A 9,935-nucleotide genomic window follows, 5' to 3' on the forward strand; every position below is an offset into this window, starting at 1 on the left:
AAAAAAAACAAAAACCCCAGCCATAGAAATGCTGACGCGTGGATGCCTATTGGTCCCGGTTGGTGCCACCAACCGGGACCAAAGGGTCTCCTGGCTGGGCTCTGCGCACTGCCGACATGGAGGCCCATCAGTCTCGGTTCTGGATTGAACCGGGACTAAAGGGTCGGGGCATTAGTACCGACATTTTAGTCCCGGTTCAGGAACCGGGACTAAAGGCCCTTACGAACCGGGACTATAGGCCCTTTTTCTACCAGTGTTAATCAATCCCGTACGCAATTCCCTTTGTCTATCGGTATGATACTTGCCCGAGATTCGATCGTTGGTATCCCGATACCTTGTTCAATCTCGTTACCGGCAAGTCTCTTTACTCGTTCCGTAACACATCATCCCGTGATCAACTCCTTGATCACATTGTGCATATTATGATGATGTCCTACCGAGTGGGCCCAGAGATACCTCTCCGTTTACACGGAGTGACAAATCCCAGTCTCGATTCGTGCCAACCCAACAGACACTTTCGGAGATACCTATAGTGTACCTTTATAGCCACCCAGTTACATTGTGACGTTTGGCACACCCAAAGCACTCCTACGGTATCCGGGAGTTGCACAATCTCATGGTCTAAGGAAATGATACGTGACATTAGAAAAGCTTTAGCATACGAACTACATGATCTTGTGCTAGGCTTAGGATTGGGTCTTGTGTTGGGTAACGTAGTAATTTGAAAAAATTTCCTACGCACACGCAAGATCATGGTGATGCATAGCAAGGAGAGGGGAGAGTATGATCTACGTACCCTTGTAGATCGCAACGGAAGCGTTGACACAACATAGAGGAAGTAGTCGTACGTCTTCCCGATCCGACCGATCCAAGCACCGTTACTCCGGCACCTCCGATTTCTTAGCACACGTACAGCTCGATGACGCTCCCCGGGCTCCGATCCAGCAAAGCTTCGGGGATGTGTTCCGTCAGCACGACGGCGTGGTGACGATGATGATGTTCTACTGGCGCAGGACTTCGCCTAAGCACTACAACGATATGACCGAGGTGGAATATGGTCGAAGGGGGCACCGCACACGGCTAAGGAACGATCACGAAGATCAACTTGTGTGTTCTAGGGTGCCCCCTTGCCTCCGTATATAAAGGATCCAAGGGGGGGTGCGGCCGGCCTAGAGGAGGCGCGCAGGAGGAGTCCTACTCCTACCGGGAGTAGGAATCCCCTCCCTTTCCTTGTCCAATTAGGAGAGAGGGGAGGAGAGGAGGAAAGGGGGGGCGCCGCCCCTCCCTCCTAGTCCAATTCGGACTAGGGGGAGAGGGGGCGCGCGGCCTGCCCTGGAAGCCCCTTCCTCTTCTCCACTTTAGGCCCATGAGGCCCATTAACCCCCCGGGGGGTTCCGGTAACCCCCCGGTGCTCCGGTTTTATCCGAAACTCATCCCGAACACTTCCAGTGTCCGAATATAGTCGTCCAATATATCAATCTTTATGTCTCGACCATTTCGAGACTCCTCGTCATGTCCGTGATCACATCCGGGACTCCGAACTAACTTCGGTACATCAAAATGCATAAACTCATAATAACTGTCATCATAACTTTAAGCGTGCGGACCCTACGGTTCGAGAACAATGTAGACATGACCGAAACACGTCTCCGATCAATAACCAATAGCGGGACCTGGATGCCCATATTGGCTCCTACATATTCTACGAAGATCTTTATCGGTCAGACCGCATAACAACATACGTTGTTCCCTTTGTCATCGGTATGTTACTTGCCCGAGATTCGATCATCGGTATCCAATACCTAGTTCAATCTCGTTACTGGAAAGTCTCTTTACTCGTTCCATAATACATCATCTCACAACTAACATATTAGTTGTAATGCTTGCAAGGCTTATGTGATGTGCATTACCGAGAGGGCCCAGAGATACCTCTCCGACAATCGGAGTGACAAATCCTAATCTCGAAATACGCCAACCCAACATTTACCTTTGGAGACACCTGTAGAGCTCCGTTATAATCACCCAGTTACGTTGTGACGTTTTGTAGCACACAAAGTGTTCCTCCGGCAAACGGGAGTTGCATAATCTCATAGTCATAGGAACATGTATAAGTCATGAAGAAAGCAATAGCAACATACTAAACGATCGGGTGCAAAGCTAATGGAATGGGTCATGTCAATCAGATCATTCAACTAATGATGTGATCCCGTTAATAAAATAACAACTCCTTTGTCTATGGTTAGGAAACATAACCATCTTTGATTAACGAGCTAGTCAAGTAGAGGCATACTAGTGACACTCTGTTTGTCTATGTATTCACACATGTATTATGTTTCCGGTTAATACAATTCTAGCATGAATAATAAACATTTATCATGATATAAGGAAATAAATAATAACTTTATTATTGCCTCTAGGGCATATTTCCTTCAGTCTCCCACTTGCACTAGAGTCAATAATCTAGAGTACACAGTAATGATTCTAACACCCATGGAGTCTTGGTGCTGATCATGTTTTGCTCGTGGAAGCGGCTTAGTCAACGGGTCTGCAACATTCAGATCCGTATGTATCTTGCAAATCTCTATGTCTCCCACCTGGACTAGATCCCGGATGGAATTGAAGCGTCTCTTGATGTGCTTGGTTCTCTTGTGAAATCTGGATTCCTTTGCCAAGGCAATTGCACCAGTATTGTTACAAAAGATTTTCATTGGTCCCGATGCACTAGGTATGACACCTAGATCAGATATGAACTCCTTCATCCAGACTCCTTCATTTGTTGGTTCCGAAGCAGCCATGTACTCCGCTTCACATGTAGATCCCGCTACGACGCTTTGTTTAGAACTGCACCAACTGACAGCTCCACCGTTTAATGTAAACACGTATCCGGTTTGCGATTTAGAATCGTCCGGATCAGTGTCAAAGCTTGCATCAACGTAACCTTTTACTATGAGCTCTTTGTCACCTCCATATATGAGAAACATATCCTTAGTACTTTTCAGGTATTTCAGGATGTTCTTGACCGCTGTCTAGTGATCCACTCCTGGATTACTTTGGTACCCCCCTGCTAAACTTATAGCAAGGCACACATCAGGTCTGGTACACAGCATTGCATACATGATAGAGCCTATGGCTGAAGCATAGGGAACATCTTTCATTTTCACTCTATCTTCTGCAGTGGTCGGGCTTTGCGTCTTACTCAATTTCACACCTTGTAACACAGGCAAGAACCCTTTCTTTGCTAGATCCATTTTGAACTTTTTCAAAATTTTGTCAAGGTATGTGCTTTGTGAAAGTCCAATTAAGCGTCTCGATCTATCTCTATAGATCTTAATGCCTAATATGTAAGCAGCTTCACCGAGGTCTTTCATTGAAAAACTCTTATTCAAGTATCCCTTTATGCTATCCAGAAATTCTATATCATTTCCAATCAGTAATATGTCATCCACATATAATATCAGAAATGCTACAGAGCTCCCACTCACTTTCTTGTAAATACAGGCTTCTCCAAAAGTCTGTATAAAACCAAATGCTTTGATCACACTATCAAAGCGTTTATTCCAACTCCGAGAGGCTTGCACTAGTCCATAAATGGATCGCTGGAGCTTGCACACTTTGTTAGCTCCCTTTGGATCAACAAAACCTTCTGGTTGCATCATATACAACTCTTCTTCTAGAAATCCATTCAGGAATGCAGTTTTGATATCCATCTGCCAAATTTCATAATCATAAAATGCGGCAATTGCTAACATGATTCGGACAGACTTAAGCATCGCTACGGGTGAGAAGGTCTCATCGTAGTCAATCCCTTGAACTTGCCGAAAACCTTTTGCGACAAGTCGAGCTTTGTAGACAGTAATATTACCGTCAGCGTCAGTCTTCTTCTGGAAGATCCATTTGTTCTTAATCGCTTGCCGATCATCGGGCAAGTCAACCAAAGTCCATACTTTGTTCTCATACATGGATCCCATCTCAGATTTCATGGCTTCTAGCCATTTTGCGGAATCTGGGCTCACCATCGCTTCTTCATAGTTCATAGGTTCATCATGATCTAGTAGCATGACTTCCAGAACAGGATTACCGTACCACTCTGGCGCGGATCTCACTCTGGTTGATCTATGAGGTTCAGTAGTATCTTGATCTGAAGTTTCATGATCATCATCATTAGCTTCCTCACTAACTGGTGTAGGTGTCACTGAAACAGTTTTCTGTGATGAACTACTTTCCAACAAGGGAGCAGGTACAGTTACCTCGTCAAGTTCTACTTTCCTCCCACTCACTTCTTTCGAGAGAAACTCCTTCTCCAGAAAGTTTCCAAATTTAGCAACAAAAGTCTTGCCTTCGGATCTGTGATAGAAGGTGTATCCAATAGTTTCCTTTGGATACCCTATGAAGACACATTTCTCCGATTTGGGTTCGAGCTTATCAGGTTGAAGCTTTTTCACATAAGCATCGTAGCCCCAAACTTTTAGAAACGACAACTTTGGTTTCTTGCCAAATCATAGTTCATAAGGCGTCGTCTCAACGGATTTTGATGGTGCCCTATTTAACGTGAATGCGGCCGTCTCTAGAGCGTATCCCCAAAACGATAGCGGTAAATCAGTAAGAGACATCATAGATCGCACCATATCTAGTAAAGTACGATTACAACGTTCGGACACACCATTACGCTATGGTGTTCCGGGTGGCGTGAGTTGCGAAACTATTCCACAATTTTTCAAATGTACACCAAACTCGTAACTCAAATATTCTCCTCCACGATCAGATCGTAGAAACTTTATTTTCTTGTTACGATGATTTTCAACTTCACTCTGAAATTTTTTGAACTTTTCAAATGTTTCAGACTTATGTTTCATTAAGTAGATATACCCATATCTGCTTAAGTCATCTGTGAAGGTGAGAAAATAATGATATCCGCCACGAGCCTCAATATTCATCGGACCACATACATCTGTATGTATGATTTCCAACAAATCTGTTGCTCTCTCCATAGTACCGGAGAACGGTGTTTTTGTCATCTTGCCCATGAGGCACGGTTCGCAAGTACCACGTGATTCATAATCAAGTGGTTCCAAAAGTCCATCAGTATGGAGTTTCTTCATGCGCTTTACACCGATATGACCTAAACGGCAGTGCCACAAATAAGTTGCACCATCATTATCAACTCTGCATCTTTTGGCTTCAACATTATGAATATGTGTATCACTACTCTCGAGATTCAATAAGAATAGACCACTCTCCAAGGGTGCATGACCATAAAAGATATTACTCATATAAATAGAACAACCATTATTCTCTGATTTAAATGAATAACCGTCTCGCATTAAACAAGATCCAGATATAATGTTCATGCTCAACGCTGGCACCAAATAACAATTATTTAGGTCTAATACTAATCCCGAAGGTAGATGTAGAGGTAGCGTGCCGACCGCGATCACATCGACTTTGGAACCATTTCCAACGCGCATCATCACCTCGTCCTTAGCCAATCTTCGCTTAATCCGTAGTCCCTGTTTCGAGTTGCAAATATTAGCAACAGAACCAGTATCAAATACCCAGGTGCTACTGTGAGCATTAGTAAGGTACACATCAATAACATGTATATCACATATACCTTTGTTCACCTTGCCATCCTTCTTACTTGGGGCAGTTCCGCTTCCAGTGACCAGTCTGCTTGCAGTAGAAGCACTCAGTTTCAGGCTTAGGTCCAGACTTGGGTTTCTTCTCTTGAGCAGCAACTTGCTTGCCGTTCTTCTTGAAGTTCCCCTTCTTCTTCCCTTTGCCTTTTTTCTTGAAACTAGTGGTCTTGTTGACCATCAACACTTGATGCTCCTTCTTGATTTCTACCTCGGCAGCTTTCAGCATTGCGAAGAGCTCGGGAATAGTCTTATTCATCCCTTGCATATTATAGTTCATCACAAAGCTCTTGTAGCTTGGTGGCAGTGATTGGAGAATTCTGTCAATGACGCAATCATCTGGAAGATTAACTCCCAATTGAATCAAGTGATTATTATACCCAGACATTTTGAGTATATGCTCACTGACAGAACTGTTCTCCTCCATCTTGCAGCTATAGAACTTATTGGAGACTTCATATCTCTCAATTCGGGCATTTGCTTGAAATATTAACTTCAACTCCTGGAACATCTCATATGCTCCATGACGTTCAAAACGTCGTTGAAGTCCCGATTCTAAGCCGTAAAGCATGGCACACTGAACTATCGAGTAGTCATCAGCTTTGCTCTGCCAGACGTTCATAACATCTGGTGTTGCTCCAGCAGCAGGCCTGGCACCCAGCGGTGCTTCCAGGACGTAATTCTTCTGTGCAGCAATGAGGATAATCCTCAAGTTACGGACCCAGTCCGTGTAATTGCTACCATCATCTTTCAACTTTGCTTTCTCAGGGAACGCATTAAAATTCAACGAAACAACAGCACGAGCCATCTATCTACAATCAAACATAAACAAGCAAGATACTATCAGGTACTAAGTTTCATGATAAATTTAGGTTCAATTAATCATATTACTTAAGAACTCCCACTTAGATAGACATCCCTCTATCACGTGATCCAAATCAACTAAACCATGTCCGATCATCACGTGAGATGGAGTAGTTTCATTGGTGAACATCACTATGTTGATCATATCTACTATATGATTCACGCTCGACCTTTCGGTCTCCGTGTTCCGAGGCCATATTTGTATATGCTTGGCTCGTCAAGTATAACCTGAGTATTCCGCGTGTGCAACTGTTTTGCACCCGTTGTATTTGAACGTAGAGCCTATCACACCCGATCATCACGTGGTGTCTCAGCACGAAGAACTTTCGCAATGGTGCATACTCAGGGAGAACACTTCTTGATAATTAGTGAGAGATCATCTTATAATGCTACCGTCAAACAAAGCAAGATAAGATGCATAAAAGAAAAACATCACATGCAATCAATATTAGTGATATGATATGGCCATCATCATCTTGTGCCTGCGATCTCCATCTCCGAAGCACCGTCATGATCACCATCGTCACCGGCGCGACACCTTGATCTCCATCGTAGCATCGTTGTCATTTCGCCAATCTTATGCTTCTACGACTAGTGATAAAGTAAAGCATTACAGGGCGATTGCATTGCATACAATAAAGCGACAACCATATGGCTCCTGCCAGTTGCCGATAACTCGGTTACAAAACATGATCATCTCATACAATAAAATTCAGCATCATGTCTTGACCATATCACATCACAACATGCCCTGCAAAACAAGTTAGACGTCCTCTACTTTGTTGTTGTAAGTTTTACGTGGCTGCTACGGGCTTAAGCAAGAACCAATCTCACCTATGCATCAAAACCACAATGATAGTTTGTCAAGTTGGTGCTGTTTTAACCTTCGCATGGACCGGGCGTAGCCACACTCGGTTCAACTAAAGTTGGAGAGACTGTCGCCCGCAAGCCACATATGTGCAAAGCACGTCGAGAGAACCGGTCTCGCGTAAGCGTACGCGTAATGTCGGTCTGGGTCGTCTCGTCCAACAATACCGCCGAACCAAAGTATGACATGCTGGTAAGCAGTATGACTTATATAGCCCACAACTCACTTGTGTTCTACTCGTGCATATAACATCAACATATAAAACCTAGGCTCGGATGCCACTGTTGGGGAACGTAGTAATTTCAAAAAAATTCCTACGCACACGCAAGATCATGGTGATGCATAGCAACGAGAGGGGAGAGTATGATCTACGTACCCTTGTAGATCGCAACGGAAGTGTTGACACAACATAGAGGAAGTAGTCGTACATCTTCCCGATCCGACCGATCCAAGCACCGTTACTCCGGCACCTCCCAGTTCTTAGCACACGTACAGCTCGATGACGCTCCCCGGGATCCAATCTAGCAAAGCTTCGGGGATGAGTTCCGTCAGCACGACGGCGTGGTGACGATGATGATGTTCTACCGGCGCAGGGCTTCGCCTAAGCTCTACAACGATATGACCGAGGTGGAATATGGTGGAAGGGGGCACCACACACGGCTAAGGAACGATCACAAAGATCAACTTGTGTGTTCTAGGGTGCCCCCTTGCCTCCGTATATAAAGGATCCAAGGGGGGGGGGGTGCGGCCGGCCTAGAGGAGGCGCGCAGGAGGAGTCCTACTCCTACCGGGAGTAGGACTCCCCTCCCTTTCCTTGTCCAATTAGGAGAGAGGGGAGGAGAGGAGGAAAGGGGGGCGCCGCCCCTCCCTCCTAGTCCAATTCGGACTAGGGGGAGAGGGGGCGCGCGGCCTGCCCTGGCAGCCCCTTCCTCTTCTCCACTTTAGGCCCATGAGGCCTATTAACCCCCCGGGGGGTTCTGGTAACCCCCCGGTGCTCCGGTTTTATCCGAAACTCATCCGGAACACTTCCGGTGTCCGAATATAGTCGTCCAATATATCAATCTTTATGTCCCAACCATTTTGAGACTCCTCGTCATGTCCGTGATCACATCCAGGACTCCGAACTAACTTCGGTACATCAAAATGCATAAACTCATAATAACTGTCATCGTAACTTTAAGCGTGCGGACCCTACGGTTCGTGAACAATGTAGACATGACCGAGACACGTCTCCGGTCAATAACCAATAGCGGGACCTGGATGCCCATATTGGCTCCTACATATTCTACGAAGATCTTTATCGGTCAGACTGCATAACAACATACGTTGTTCCCTTTGTCATCGGTATGTTACTTGCCCGAGATTCGATCGTCGGTATCCAATACCTAGTTCAATCTCGTTACTGGCAAGTCTCTTTACTCGTTCCGTAATACATCATCTCACAACTAACATATTAGTTGTAATGCTTGCAAGGCTTATGTGATGTGCATTACCGAGAGGGCCCAGAGATACCTGTCCGACAATCGGAGTGACAAATCCTAATCTCGAAATACGCCAACCCAACATTTACCTTTGGAGACACCTGTAGAGCTCCTTTATAATCACCCAGTTACGTTGTGACGTTTGGTAGCACACAAAGTGTTCCTCCGGCAAACGGGAGTTGCATAATCTCATAGTCATAGGAACATGTATAAGTCATGAAGAAAGCAATAGCAACATACTAAACGATCGGGTGCTAAGCTAATGGAATGGGTCATGTCAATCAGATCGTTCAACTAATGATGTGATCCCGTTAATCAAATAACAACTCCTTTGTCTATGGTTAGGAAACATAACCATCTTTGATTAACGAGCTAGTCAAGTAGAGGCATACTAGTGACACTCTGTTTGTCTATGTATTCACACATGTATTATGTTTCCGGTTAATACAATTCTAGCATGAATAATAAACATTTATCATGATATAAGGAAATAAATAATAACTTTATTATTGCCTCTAGGGCATATTTCCTTCATCTTGTCCATCACATAATTCTCCTAATGATGTGATCCCGTTATCAACGACATCCAATGTCCATGGTCAGGAAACCATAACCATCTATTGATCAACGAGCTAGTCAACTAGAGGCTTACTAGGGACATGGTGTTGTCTATGTATCCACACATGTATCTGAGTTTCCTATCAATACAATTCTAGCATGGATAATAAACGATTATCATGAACAAGGAAATATAATAATAACCAATTTATTATTGTCTCTAGGGCATATTTCCAACAGTCTCCCACTTGGACTAGAGTCAATAATCCAGTTCACATCGATATGTGATTAACACTCAAGGTCACATCCCCATGTGACTAACACCCAAAGAGTTCTGGGTTTGATCATGTTATGCTTGTGAGAGAGGTTTCAGTCAACGGGTCTGCAACATTCAGATTCGTATGTACTTCGCAAATTTCAATGTCATCTTGTAGATGCAACTACTACGCTATATTTGGAGCCATTTCAAATAACTGTTCTACTTGGAGCTATTCTAAATTGTTGCTCCATTATACGTATCCGGTATCTCTA

The sequence above is a fragment of the Triticum dicoccoides genome, chromosome 4A, assembly GCF_002162155.2.
Source record: "Triticum dicoccoides isolate Atlit2015 ecotype Zavitan chromosome 4A, WEW_v2.0, whole genome shotgun sequence".
In the NCBI taxonomy this organism is placed as follows: Eukaryota; Viridiplantae; Streptophyta; class Magnoliopsida; order Poales; family Poaceae; genus Triticum; species Triticum dicoccoides.